Source organism: Meles meles, chromosome 2 (assembly GCF_922984935.1).
Source record: "Meles meles chromosome 2, mMelMel3.1 paternal haplotype, whole genome shotgun sequence".
NCBI classification, from domain to species: Eukaryota; Metazoa; Chordata; class Mammalia; order Carnivora; family Mustelidae; genus Meles; species Meles meles.
This window is the reverse complement of record NC_060067.1, coordinates 172,504,835-172,519,543: the sequence shown is the minus strand read 5'-3', so window position 1 is coordinate 172,519,543 and position 14,709 is coordinate 172,504,835. Positions and strand designations below refer to the sequence as shown.

Here is a 14,709-nt window from a genome sequence, read left to right as displayed (position 1 = left end):
AGGAAAACTGATACCAGGGAGTGGGGGTGGACCAGATGGCTCTGCCTGTATGAAGGAAAGGGCAGGAGAGGGAGGCCCGGGCTGGGGCCTGCACTTCGTTGCAGCTCCGTTTGGGCCTCCCTTCTGGCAACTGGAGGGGCCTTCTTTCCCTAGGAGTCACAGCCACCCTAATGCTCCAAGCCATCCAGGCCTCCCTGCAGACACGCAAGCCAGAATGACCTCAAGGTTGAGTTGGCACACCGAGAAGTTGTTCCTTTCCTTGCTGAAAAGAGGGGAAGGGTCTACCCATGACTGAAGAGAAACACATCTCCAGAGTGGTGTTCCATGTTGCCGGGTTTCTAATGACCTGGGGCCCCAGTTTATTCCTCCCCCTTCCTCAGGAAAATCATCTGACAGACTCACGAGGAAGGAAGTTCACCCACCATGGCAGAGAGGCCATTCAGCCTTTGAATAGTTCCTGGGGTTGAGACCCCATTACCTTGTTGACCAAGATTTTACTGCCCCAATAAGTCAGCTTCTACAAGAGCTACACAGAACAGGTCTTCCCTTCACTGGACCAGACCAACTCAGTCAGCTCTCTCATCTACGGTCCTCCTGGCACTTGTGGTCCTAAGAGGCAGACATCTTTCAACACACAGAATCATCCAATGAGAAGAGAATATGGAATGAGAACTGCCAGCCCCTTGTAGAGTGGGAACATCCAACCTGACCCTGCTGCAGCGGAACAGCACAGAGAGCGCCAGTGAAAGCCACTCTTGACTGAAGGATGGAGGTTCCCAGTTGTGCCACATCTGCAGGGGCCGCCGTCCCCGCTTTGGGGGCAAGGCTGGCATGAAGTCTCAGGCCTAGATTTTCCAAGAGTCCTCTCCCACCCAGTGTCTTGGATTTCAGTCGTCAGTTAATATCTGCCCCCCTCCATGAGCCCAGACGTTATCAGGGGTCACATCAGCCTCTATTTTAATAACCTCCAAAACTCTTCCTAAACTTCCCTGAGAAAAATATTACCATTGTTATCCTGGTTCAGATTTGATGTATCTGTAAACCGCGTTCACTCTTTACTTTTTTTCTTTTTTGAGGAAGGCCAAATGTGTGGTTCGTGTTACGAGCGCGTTAGGGAAAATACAGCAACACTGGGCGTGCTGACAGCCCCTGCTTGAACAGAAAGTCTTTCATGGGGTTGCCAAGCCGAACTGTAAGATCGCACCTGTGACCAGCTGCCATGGGGTAGATAACCTGTTAGACATGAATTTTCACCTCCCATTTCTAGGACTTTTCAATACAATCCCGGGAGGTCTACACATCAGTTCTGAGAAGGATGCACACTTATCCCTGAGTGACAAGTGAGAAAATAAAAGAACGAGGCCGAAGTCTCATGGCTGGTCAGCTGTGGAGTTGGCATGACAACTCCAGGCTGAGGTCTAGAAGGCATGCGCCCCCTGCTTCCAAGCTGAGTTCCCACCATGCTCTCCTTCCCCATGCTGGCAAAGGGGAAGCTGTGCCCTCCATTCCTGGGTTTCTGAGTAAGCATAGAGAGGAACAAAGAGCCCTGGGAATGTGGCCAGGAGAAGGATCCCAACATGGGACCAGTCCAGGGAGAGGGGGACTGAGGTCAGGATGCTCAGCAGCCACCCAGGCCCTCGGGAATGCTGACCCACGGGGCAACAACATGTTGCCCTGTGCCATACGCCTGCAACCCCAAGTCAGCTCTGCAGTTCGGGCATCCAACACACTTTTCATCTGCTGCACACACTTAGGCACAGGCTTCTCTTCCACGCACGCTGATGATGAAGGCCCAGTGCTCCCAGGGAACACGCCTGCGGAGCAGGGAGCCGCAGATCAAGATATTCGATCAGGAAACCCAAGTCACAGAGTTTTTGAGGAAGAAAACAGTACAATTCCAGAGCTGAAGAAGCGTTAGCTATCCTTTCAGGTAATCCCTTCAGTGTGCTTACGGAACTAGGCTCAGATATTTTAATGAACTGTCCTGAGTCACAAAGCTGTTGAGTGTCAGTACTGAAATGAGATCCTAGGGTCCAGAAATTATGGTATTTTCTATCTTATCGCTTATCATCTCCTGCACAGAGTTCTTATTTTTGTTTTTTGACAGGTGGGTCAATGGAGTCTCAGAGACTTTAAGTGGCTTCCTCAGGCTGACGCAGTAGGTGGTAGAACCAGGCCTTGAACTCAGGTCTATACGACTCCTGAGGCTATATGTGTGCTTTCCAATATGCTCTGAAGATCCTTGAGATGACACCACGTCCTTCATAATCCCTACTAAGCCACTCGAATCTGCTAAGGAACTAACTCCTGCCCAGAGAACCAGCGGTTCTAAATGGACTTGTGGCAAACACTAAAACCTAAACACCAAGAGGCCTCGTCAGCATCTGAGGTGAGAAACAAAACACGAAGACTGTAGGCGTGTTCCCCAGACTTGCAAAGATGGCGCTGGGTTTGCACAAAAACCTGCTATGGAGAAAGCCTTTACAGATGTCCCTAAAGCCTTCCTGAGGTACGGAGATCCATGGCGTGTTCTCAAAGGCCTCTCTCTGAGGTGCTGGCGGTGAGGGGGAGCCTCTGACCTCACCAGCAGAGGCAAAGCGCCTGGAGAGGCCAGAGTGGCTGCAAGTGGCAGGCTGCTCTTTGCTGGGCAAGCCGCTGACGGGCACGGCCACGCTCGCCGGGCAGATATACTGCACATACGACAACACGCACAATGCCCTCTGTGCCCTACAGCTACACATGGGCATCCACGTCCACACCTCCCACCTAGCCACACATGCAGAGGCGTGAGCACACACGCGCCCCACCTGTGGCCTCTCCCCCTGCTCCTTGCTGCCGCCACAGCCCCTCTCACCTCCCTCGTCTAGAAAGCCCCCGACACCGGCGCTGACCCAGCTCCTCGGCCAATACCGCGCACAGTGCAGTGATGGCCGGGGCTGGCTCCAGAAATACTGCGTTTGCTGCCTGCCCAGGCCACTAACAAGGTCTGGGGAGAATCATCAGGGCAGTTTATGACGGCTCCTAATGATGACTGCTTTTGGTAATGACCAACTTGGCCGAGACCCGCCTAGGAGCCGATTACAAGCTCTGGCTCCCGCTCCGCAAGCCCAGAACAAAGTTTTCCTGGGGGGGTCCTGACCGCAGCAGATGGCCGGCCCCTTCCCCGGCTGCCCGGGTTGCAGACTGACCTCATCGGGCCAGGCATCAGGGGCTCCTTCAAGTGGGTGGCCCAGAGCTGGCCCGGGCCTGGCTGGCACTGCCCTGGGTCCTCTCTTAAGGGACGTGATTTGAGGGCTTCTCTCTTGCCCCTCCTCACTCTTCCCACAGACTCCCCTGTCCAAAATATTTTGCCTGAATTTCTGCGGTTAGCATTGTATTACTTTGGGTTAATGAGTACCTCTCTGGGCTCCCTCCCTGCCCAAGGTCTTCTTTTAAGATGTGAGTAAAAGTAACATTCCAAATGAGGCTCCCTATACCTCTTCAGGCCAACAAGACTAATGTTCTGTTCCTTGCTGTGGCATTCAAGGCCCTTCGCGAAGTGACTCTTGCCTACTTCGTCAATCTAATTTCTAAATGTCTGCCTCCACACAATATGCTGACTGTGAAGAGACTCACTGTTCCCCAATACGCAGATACTGTCGTACCTCCACATCTAGACCTCTGCTGGGCCCTCCACACAGACCGTTCTTCCTACTCCCATCTTTTCAGCCTGAGAAACTCCTACCAATGCCTTGGAGACTACCACAAGGTGTCTCCTCTCTGGAGCTTTCTCTGACCCCTCCCTGTGTTCCCACAGCCCTCTCTTCCTAGCTATTCCAGTTACCTGAGTGTAGGATGACACGGTATGATGTGTTTCTGTTTCCCACTCTGTGTCCCCTCAGAAAGTAAGCCACCTGAGGCCAGCAACCCCATCCCAACTAACCCACCCAGCCACTCTTCCGCGCGATAACCAGGGCTGAGGCTGACGCAGGACGCGTCCTCAATCTGGGCATTTATTAAAGCTCTACTCACATGCCATTAGCTCAAGGAGGCACTTCCACCTCAAATGCAGGAAATGCCACGTGGAACAGCGCACGAGGGCCGAGTTCCAGGCCCGGGAGCAGAACAGAAGCACCTTGGGGAAGCCCATGGCCAGCTGGAAGTTTTCGCCACCAGAGGGCCCCAGGAATGGGGCAGGGGGAGCTCAGCCACAGAGACCCCCACCTCCCCCTCCAAAACTCACCAGCGCCTACTCAGTCAGATAGAGGCACAACCAAGTGGGCTGCTCTCACATTTCTCACCACATTAGGAGGCTTTGTGCAAGACTTCTTACTTAGGATCCAGCATAAAAGGCCCTACAGGGTCAAATTGGGCCTACTAAAATCTCCCCTTGCCTGTACTTATCTGCATGGGTATGAGCGAGCTTCTGGCCAACCAAGGTTTTCCTTCCTCGCCAAGGGCTTACCTCAGAGCTCAGAAGACCTGTGGGGAGGAAGAGACTGTCTCTTTGGCTTTGACTATGGGAGTCCCTCTTCCCAGGCCCTGGGAAGAAATGATCCAAACACTTGTGTGTGCGCGACTGGAATCTCCTTGGGTGTGGATCCCAAAGTCCACAACTGTCGTACAAAGTATTAGCAAGGCCATGTGCTCAGTACAAGTTCAACCACTGTCTGTTGAATTCAGTCTGTGCAAGAGCGCATACTGCAGGTAGATTTGCAGAAGAAAACACACACACGTATATGCATCATATACCTGCTTCTAAATGACTACGGATAAGAGTAAAGAAGCTGTAACCTGAGAGGCTGGACGCTGACCCGCGTGGAGCACTGGGCAGTCATCTGAGCCCCTTTGCCCATCTGCATCTCAGAATAAAGGTGGTAACTCTTCCCGGTAAGCCTTGCTCTCTCTGGGTGAAAACGGTCACGGCTTAGGTCAGGGTTAGAGGCTGCCCTCATCCAGGCCCCTCCCTTCCACGTCCCAGCACCTTGCCCACCACAGAGGGCAATACTTAATGACAACCTCCTTTCCTCCTGCAGCGGTGTGAGGCCTGGGAGATGTCTGGGTTCTGTGGCCACACTCAATGGGTAACCACCGTAACACACCTGCTCATTCCAACTCCTCCGAGAGCAGGCCCTGAGCTGGGGACCTCACCCTTCCAGGAGGGTACACAGACAGCACAAAAGCCGACTCCTCCCATCACACCTCAGCTCAGCTCTACGTCCCCAAATCTTGAGCCAGGGCCAAGCCCTAAGGCAGCTCTCAGCTGTGAGAGCTGACAAATGATATTCTCTAACCACATTTGTTTACCTGAATTGGGTTTTGTCATTTGAGAACTGCTATTTATTTGGGGTCTTCCCTCCTTTCCCAGCCCTTGTTTCCTGACACCAGGAATGCCCATCTTTACTTTCTCTATCCATCCTGAGTCTGAAGTGAGAATACGCATGCCTCTGGTCAGCTTCCCCGAATCTCTCCCTCTCCAGCCCCAACAGAAGACCCTCCTTCCACAGGCCTCAGAGCATCTGAAGTCACCAGAGAAAAGAGACAAACAAGCATGACCAAGGCCTGCCTCATCCACCAGATTCTAAAATTTGTTGAGGATGAAAAACAGGTCCTTGGCTCAAAGCGGAGACCAAAGGAAGCCTGGAAGGAGCGCAGGCAAGTCTCTGGGTCCAGGAGGTCTGCCCACAGGGCCGGCTATGGGAGGCTGCTCACTTTCCGGGTGCCTGCTGTCTCTTTGGGTGCAAGTGCTGATTCCAGGCTCCTGTTTCTAACTCTGCTGCCTCAGACACAGAGATGGGGCCTTCCGTCGGCTCTAAAGCCATTTCCAGAAGCTGAATGGATCTGTTGTGGAAGACACACCGGCACATGAACGTATTTTCGAAGGCTCACAAAGAGAACAGAAGACATCTGAGGTTCTTCCAGAAGGCTAGGACCTGGAGAGCACGCTGATGAAGGACAAGAGAGAACCAGAGAAAGCCGCTCTCGTAATCCTGTCCGAGCCAGCGAGAACACAGTGTAGGAGAAGCTGGTTCCTCATTTTTCCCCACTGCCAAAGCTCCATTCTGACATCTCTTTACAACTCACAGACATCCTTTCAGAACTGGCCAACAATTTCCCTTAAGTCGTGCCCTAAAGAAATACTTGATTCCCCTAAATATCTACAGGCCGGTAAGTAAGCACCTGTTACCTGCACACCCAGCCCTCAAGAGCCCTCAGAACAGCCTGGCCCCATGCGCCTGCAGCCCCTCCCAACCCGAAAAACCAGCACCAATCACTCTCAAGACTTAAACATGAACACAGAGGCTCTCTCTTCCCTTGAGCCCAGACCTCCACCCCAAACACCCTCACCAAGGACACAAACGTCAACTCTTCTCCTGGGTCCTGGCTTCCTCTCCCTGACCCACTAAAGAAGTCAAGATGAGAGGGACCCAGAGTGGCATCTAAGTTACAGGAGGTCCCTAGGAACACCTTCAGTTCAGTCCTGCAATAGGAACCCCACCCAAGGCCAGGTTGATCTGGAAGCTCCAGACTCTTGGACAAGGGCTGTCTGAGAACAAGCTGTTTCTAATTCAGCAGTCCCTCCCCAGAAAGCCACTCAACACGATGACCACCACATCTTCCTTTGAAAGACCTAAAAGGCTTTCTTTCATCTCTTTTCTCTTCTACCATCCTTCATGTGTTCATTCAGTCCCTCTCTCAAACATGTCCTGGGCTCTGACAGAGCCAGACCTGCCCTCTCTATTCCAGAAGGATCGCTAGCCAGCAAGCAAAGCCAGGGACACATCTGTACCACTTTTTGCTGCTACTCTTCAAGCTCAGCACCACTCTTTGCGGCTACTATTCAAGCTCAGCAGAATTCACCAGGTGATTCCAGCCCCTGGTCCTGCATCCCAGTCCCAGCGTCTTGCCAGTTTGGTCCCACGGATGTCTGTCTTCCAAAAAACCTAAGCTGGGCCGCTTCGGGTTCACTTGCCTCCTCACACGCCCCAGCTGCTTGTGTGATGCTGACAACAGCCATCCTGAGGCTTGCCACCCCCCAACCCCATCACGTGAACCAGGAAGTCCCGGGTGCCAGCCCCAAGTGGCACTTGAGCCCTGGGAGGTCCACTCAGTGCAGGACACTCCTGCCCCCGTGGGCCCTGCCAGGTCTTGCTCGGGGCCAAGCCACCACGCCAGGCCCTCGGGGCCGAGGTGGGGAGTGACAGTGCTAGTGACGGGGAGGCCTCTTACGCAGCAAAGCGATCGCTCAAATATTTATTGTGTGTGTCTGGCTTTCACACGGAATCTGCCACCTGCCAGTTCCCAGTGTTTACCTTGGTAGAAATTCACGGGACATTTTAGTCCGAACAGGCCCAGAGTTTATTTTACTGCCAGATAAACAACCTTCTTTGATAAATCATCCGTGTGACAGAGTTCCTGAAAGACGAAACAAAGATTTCAAACGTAATCTCTAGGCCTTTCAGAAGTCTTCCAAAGCTAAGGCCTCCTTAATTGGCTGCTCAAAGCAGGCTAGGGCAGGGCAAGGGCCTGACATTTCTTTGGCCATATGTTCTCCTTTAAACACACACAAATTGGAGCTTCTGGTTCATTTCTGCAAAACTGGACGAATTTACCAATATTTAAATGCTTGCTTGCTTCTCGAAAGTAGCCTGTTTTTTGGTTAAAGGGAGTGCATCTCACGAGTATCACAAGGCAGTTGTTGGAAAAGAAGCAAATGCGCTGGGGAACCAGCTTGAGAAAAAGAGGGGGCAGGGCAGCAGAACACACAGGGCTAATCAGAATGCAATAAATTAGGAGCAGACAAACACGTATCAGGAGTTAGATTTCTAAAAATCACACACAAACAAACAAACAAAAAGACCTTCAGAAGGCACATCCTGAAACTGCTTACATGGTCCGTCCATGCCTCAGGGGTGTCATCAAACTAAAACCCAGGTCTGACTTCCAGAATACACGGGGTTGTTTTCTATTTGGTTTGGGTTGGGTTGGATTTGTTTGGGTTTTTTTTAACTATAGCACCTTGAAGCTGCAGAGAGCTTTTCAAGTTTTTCCAAGTACACTTTCAAAAAGCCTTCTTCAGTCTAATCCTCTGCTAACCAGAGAATTAACCAGAACATTCCATTCCATTGCCTAAAAATTTTTGCCAAACAAACTGATTTCACTCATGCCAGAATCTTCCTACCTAGGCTAATTTCCATCCAGAAACTATTCTTTCCAACGAGAAGAGATAATCGTGATTATGGACTGAGCTGCGGCCGTATTCCAGACACCCCACACATTTACTCAAAGTCAGTTTTCCCTACCACGCAGTAACACAGGAATCACTAGTCACATTTTGCAAGCAAGGAGACAAGCTGGGGACGTTAAGAGACTCTCTCGTGGTTGCTCAGTTTATAGGGTTGGGATTGAATCCAAGTCTCCCTGGCCCAAAGCCTATGTTCTTTCTACTCTGCTGCACTGCCTGCCTCTCCACAAAGAAAGAAACCAAAGATTGCTGAACCTTTTCCATGGGGTGGGTGCACCTATCAGTCCCTTTACATTCCACCGGCTTTGAAAGCCATGAAGGAGCCCCCTATATCCCCTTCCCACGGACCTTCCATTCCCACGGAGCTCACCATTCCTGGCAGGAGGGGACCTTGAAGGCATGGAGGTACATGAAGGAGGACAGGTATGAAATGCACCAGCAGCCGAGGTAAATGCTGGTGGGGACAGAAACCTTCATAGACACCAGGAAGAGCAGCCTTAGGCAATCACATGACTAACTCTTTATCGGAGTCTGATTTTTCTCAGTCCCTTAGATGAGCCTTGGACTGGCTGACCTTTGAGGTTCCATCCAGCTCGGCGTGTCTTTAGAATGACAAAGGGATACAAATGAGCTGAGCAGCCCCCAAAGACATGGGCCACTTGTGCGGGCTGTGAACAGCCCCCCCTTTCCCAAACCATCCCTCCCACCTCCTTTCTCCACCCACGTCCAGAAAACAGAGGAGAAGCTGAGGGTCGGTCCTTGTCACTCCCCTTCTCCATGACCATCTATCCACGCATCAAAGGATAAGGGGGAAGTTTTGCTAAGTGAAATAAGCCAGACGCAAAAGGACAAATATTGCTGGATGCCACTTACATGAAATACCCAGAATTGTCAAATTCATAGAGACAGAAATGAGATGGCGGTTTCCGGGGGCTGGGAAGAGGGGCGATGGAGAGTTAGTGTTTGATGGTCACAGAGGTTCAGTTTGGGAGGACGAAATCCATCCAATGATGGCTGGCAGGGAAGGCTGTGTGACAATGTGCGTGTACTTAATGCCACCGAACCATACACCTGACAGAGATGGCAAATATCATGTTATGTATATCTTACCACAATAACTTTACCAAAAAAAGAAAAGAAAAAAGATAAGGAGGCTTAAGAAATGGGGCAGGGCCACTCCTCATCAGAGAAGCACCAGCTGGAGAGGACCTCACAGGACACCCACCCACATGGTTGGGCCACTGACTGTCCCAAGGAGTAACAGAGTCAGACCTTGCGGACTTGGCCGCAAGGAAGGGAGGTCATGCGTCAGCCAATCCTGAGCCGATCTTGCCTACAGTGAAATCTTTGTCTTAGGACAAAGAAAAGCAATCCCTTCGGCATGACGCAAGGTGGGCACAGGGTTGCAAACAGAATCAGGTTTGGAAAAGATTTCAATAAATATGGTGAGAGCAGAGGACAGAGAGCTCCCAAGATGCACCTCTCGCTGCTCTGGGGAGAGCCACGAGGGAGGCCCCACCTGCCCCGGACGGGGGCCGGATACTTCCGTCCTAGGAAGCATCGCCGCAGCGAATGTTTAGTGAGTCCGGCCTGGGTTCCCGACACACCGTCGCCTCTGCTCCTCACCAAAACCTATACCTGGGCCTATGAAATCGAAGGAAACGGAGGCCTGGAGAGGGGGAAGGATTTGCCTGGTATTTCAAGGCACACGCATAGTAGCAGAGGAAGGACTGAACCCAGTTCCGGGAAACGCCGTGCCCCATCCCCGGCTCCTCGCTGTCTCACACTTCAGTATACTATCACAGGCCCCACTACGCTAACACAGAGTGATTCTCACCGAAATTTGCTTTACCCAAGTATTTTCGTGCCCACCAGAGCAAAGAGAGAATCAAGCATGGAGACAGGAAGCACAGTGATCACCAGAAGGGAAAATGTGTCTCTTCCCCACCTTTGCCCTGACATTCCTTAGCCTGGCTTCAGAGTGCAAAGTGGTCCCCGTGTGACCTCAGCATGAACTGCCCAGGGCCTGATTCTCTGGCCAGGACCCCAGGTTTGGGTTCTGCATAGACAGTCTCCAATCCAAGACCACGGGTGAGCAGGGAATGGACATCACCAGCAACCCAGTCAACCAAAGGCTTCAAGGCTCCTTGGTTCAGCCACCGCCCATGCGCTGGACAGCATGCCCTTGGGCATGGGCGGGAAAGCTACTCGGAGCAGGACCCAGGCTGCGAGCTGTGGGCTGTGCTTTCCAGGGACTGAAAGCACCGACCCCAAGTTTTCCCTCACATGAAGTGCCTTAATGATCCCTTCCAAGTAGTTACAGATCTGTGGATGGGAGACTACTTCAGAAGTCTTCAGCCTGCCAACTCCACCCTAAGAGCTGTGTGCCTTCTGCCCTATTTAACTGCACTTTCACTGAACTTGGTTTCTGGACGTGACTGCTTCTGTTTAGTTTTTAACACACATGCACATACACTCCGTCACCCAAAACAGGGCATGAAGTTTTCCTTGAAATTAATAAATGTGTTGTCCACAGCCACTTGGAAAGAGGCTTTCTCCTTTTATTAAACAAAAAAGAAAGAAAGAAAGAAAGAAAGAAAGAAAGAAAGAAAGAAAGAAAGAAAAGAAAAGAAAAGAAAAAGGAAGTCCAATTTCCATCTCCCCTGCCATCCCGCCGTTGGCATCCGACAAACTTTTATTTCATGCCTACCGTGGGGAAGAGACTGTTCCTAGGACTGTTGAAGTACAAACAGGACTTGTTTTGTTCATTCTTAAGACACAGATTATCTTCACATTTTACCATGAGGCATGCTTCCTTTGTCACTGGTCCAAAACGAACAGTGCGTCTTTTAATGAATGGGCAACTCACATTAGGTAAAATAGGGTACCGGATACAGACCCCACTCTCCGGCGGCTTATAGATGTTACAGTTACCATGCTGGTAGCCAGTTTCCCTCACCTGCGGGAGGAAACCCAAGGTTTAGCTTGGAAAGGCTGAACCCACACTTTGCAAGAGATCGAACTGCCCCTCAGAGTAAACCGCTGTGCCTCCAAACAGTAGCACAGCCAACATACCTTGAAAGAAGAGTGAGGCAGAGAGAGAACATATTAGTGAGGGTTCAGGAACCTCTGAAAAGATTTCTTCTAGGAAACACTCCCAAAGTCTAAAGGGGAGAGCCGGTTTCTTTCCTTTCCTATTTGACTCCTTTTGTCCTTACAAAGTATGGTTTTACTCTTTATGAGGAAACATAAATGGGGAAAAAAAGAAGTCCTTCCAGAAGGCAAGGAAAATTTCTGGGGGCAATGAAATCTTTTTTTTTTCCACAGCAAGAAAATACTGGGGTAAAGGAGTTGCCACCCGAACTCTCAGGCTCAAGAAACCTGGAGAAGCCGGTACGAGAGCAAGTCCTGAACTACCGTAGCAGAAGGCGATTATCGTGCACGTTTCTATCAGAAAAGCTTAGGGTCTTTACAGATACTGGAGAAGCTACAGACACCGGCCGGGGGCCCTAACCTCCCAGCAATTATAAATGAGCTCTTCACACCCGTGGGATAAGCTAATGTGAAGGAAAGATGCCTAAGGGCACCGAGCTGCTAACAGCAGAATGACTAGTGAGGCAGCCTGTTCAAGAGAATGGAGGCGGCACCCTGTTGTCACAGAGCCTGGAAAGCCCAGAGCACAAAATGCAGAGCAGCGCGTCCCAACTTCGGTACAACAGGCAAGCTGGCCACCAAGCCGAATTCAGAGACTTTGCACCATCTAACTCTCGGCTTTCCCACATCTGGTGCTTGATCCAGCCTGATCCAGCTGCATTCCTGAGTATCAGCTCACAGGTGTTTCTACTGATGATTTTCCCTGTTGGGGAAAAACAGTGCGCTTGGAACTCGGGGTGGGGGGGGGTGCGCGGGGGTGTGTGGTACAGAGGTGGAGAGACTAGTGGCCAGGCAGACCTGCCAGAGATTTAAAAATGCACCACCTGGGAAAGAGCGTTGGGCCCCGCACGCCCCGCTCCACGGAGGCTGCGGGGTTCCGAGGTTGCGCTGGCAGGAAGGCGAATGTGTGTGCTGACCCAGAAGGAATGCAGCCCCTTATTCCTCGAGCTCACAGAAAGCCTTCCAACAACCTGATGTCTTCCCACCAGGGATGTCAGGGCCACTTAAGGCAAAGTTTGATCCCTAGAGCAGGGAGGAAAACCTTCTTTTTCTTCTCTGTTGTGTGTCAGCTTGCCCTGCTGAATTTCTTTGTTTCCTAACTGAATCCCATCAGCGTGGCTGACTGCCTCGCTCGTTTGAAATGAACTGAGCTAAGAAACAAGTTTCTCAGCAAGGCTGCATTCTCCAGGATGCTGAGAAGGGCAGAGTTAAGCTCAGCCCCTGCAGAGTGGAGGAAAATAAAATCCTATTTATTGCCTTACAAGAACATCAGAAACAAAAAACCAAAAAGTCTCTCCTGCAGCCAGTTCAAAGAAGCCTGGCATACGCCATACTCGTGCTGAGGGGATAAATGCCTCATGGCAAAGCCCGGTGGCTGTTCATCTTCTCTTAAATGAGGAAGGCAGCATGCCAGAGAACAGAAGAGCTCCAGGTGGGAACATCAGATTCCTTATTTATGAAGTAAGTGGACTTGATATGATGACCTGTACGGTCTAGGTGGACCTCAGAAATTCTCTGAAGCCGAGAAGAAAACCATCTTGGGGCAAAAGGAACACAGTCTCGAACAACCCACCAGTCAGATCCGCCAAGACCTGACGAGCTATTAAAATAAGATCTACCCCTCCCTCCTATAAGCAGTAAGTAGGTGGCTTGCTGACTTAGTAGGCAGCTACTACAGTGGGCAAGGACATCCATCCCAGGGAAGTTGCCTGAGCACCCTCTAGACCCCTGCCCTACACCATGGGGTCAAATTCAAATTCCTCCCCAAAGCCTGCTTCTTCCGCCCAATTCCAGGGAATGTCTCTCTCATGGACCTAGTTGCCACAAAACCCTCAGTGACCAGGATTTTGGTAAATGGGAGTGGAGGGAGGAGACCGATGACAAGTTCAGGTTGGTGACTTCCAAAGACTCCGAGCATGAAGACACAGATTCTCTTCTCACAACTCCTTAACGTTAACTTGGCCTTGAGTTCCCACAGCCCCCTCCTCTGCTGGTGAGTTCTCAAATGACGCCATGACTCTCCAGGAAATCACCGATTAGTGTTTGGTCAGTGTTTAAGAAAAAAATTTTAATTAAATTGTAATTTGCTCTAGGTAAGTATTTTTGAGTAGGGCATCTAGCACAGGCCTTTGCCCTCCAGAAATGTCGAATGAATGGATACGTGAATCAATGAACGACCAGATACGTTGGATTTGAGCTCCTGACTAGGAAGGCATGGCAGATCAATCACCTCCTCCACATTCTGAGTTCCCAAGCTTTCCATCACTGTTCCCTCAGACGCTGAGCCTGACGGAAGTCACAGGAACATAAAACATCAGCTAATATATTACCTTTCAGAGCTTGCTTTAATATGGTTTCCTGGATTTGTGCAAATATCAGTGGACTGACTTCTAAAAGTGAGTGTGCTCCTTTATAATATCTAAAGAGGATCCAGGAAATCGAAACCTGGCCCTTTGGTTATCCCTCGAAAGGATACTTTGGGCTCTCAGCCATATCTCAACAGATTCCTTCTGCCCCAGCCACACCGCAAAAGGCTTCTTGTCAGGATTTCTGAGAGATTTTCTTTTCTCTGTCCCAAATGCACCTTTCGGAAGGCGTCTGACCACATTTGTGGAAGAAAAAGCATCTTGCTAACACAGTATGGGGCTGTGCGCCCACAGACTCTCCAGCGGGAGGTCAAGAGCCGGCTCAGCTGGGCTCTTAACACCCCTCAAGGAAGCAAGGGCAAAAGTACTCCTGGACGATGGAAGGGCCACAGAGTCCGCACACATGACCTCAGATGCCTTCTACCATTTCCCTTCCGGTTCATTTAAAACGACAACCAGAAAAAAAGGAGATGCCTCTAAGACAGGCTGGAAAATGCACCCTAGAACAATCTTCCTAGAGGTCCCGCAGGTCCCTGCCAAGGGCAATGGAGGCCGAAATGCCTCATGCACAAACAAAGCGGGTAAGGCATACCAGTCCTCAAGACGCTGTCAGTGGCAAAGGGTCTGAGTTCTCCCACTTCCATCCTCAGTCACGAAGACAATCCTGAGAACATGCATGTCACGGGTACAATTTCCTTAAACTTGCATGGGCAGGTCACACGCATGTGAATCGGACACAGCCCTTGGCCAGCGCAAGAAGGCCTTTCTGTATGCTTTATTATGTTTGGTTAGTGAAAACATGGAGTAGGTCACCCCAAATGGCCAAGGACCGACGTTACCTACCGTTCTGCTCTTCTTGGTAAGAATTCTGCAAGCACGCCAGTCTCAGAGACACGCCGCAGGCATCTCAAGAAAGGCACTGCTCAGCGTCAGGCTGAACCTTCCTTCAGCAAAGCGGGCCTGGTC

The 14,709-nt window shown here is 50.9% G+C and overlaps 1 protein-coding gene across 1 annotated transcript in view; it reads right to left on the bottom strand.

Moving 5' to 3' along the window:
- The window catches only part of SFRP1 (secreted frizzled related protein 1), a 45,594-nt gene that overhangs the window by 23,860 nt on the left and 7,025 nt on the right, over window positions 1-14,709 (bottom strand). The window lies entirely within an intron of this gene.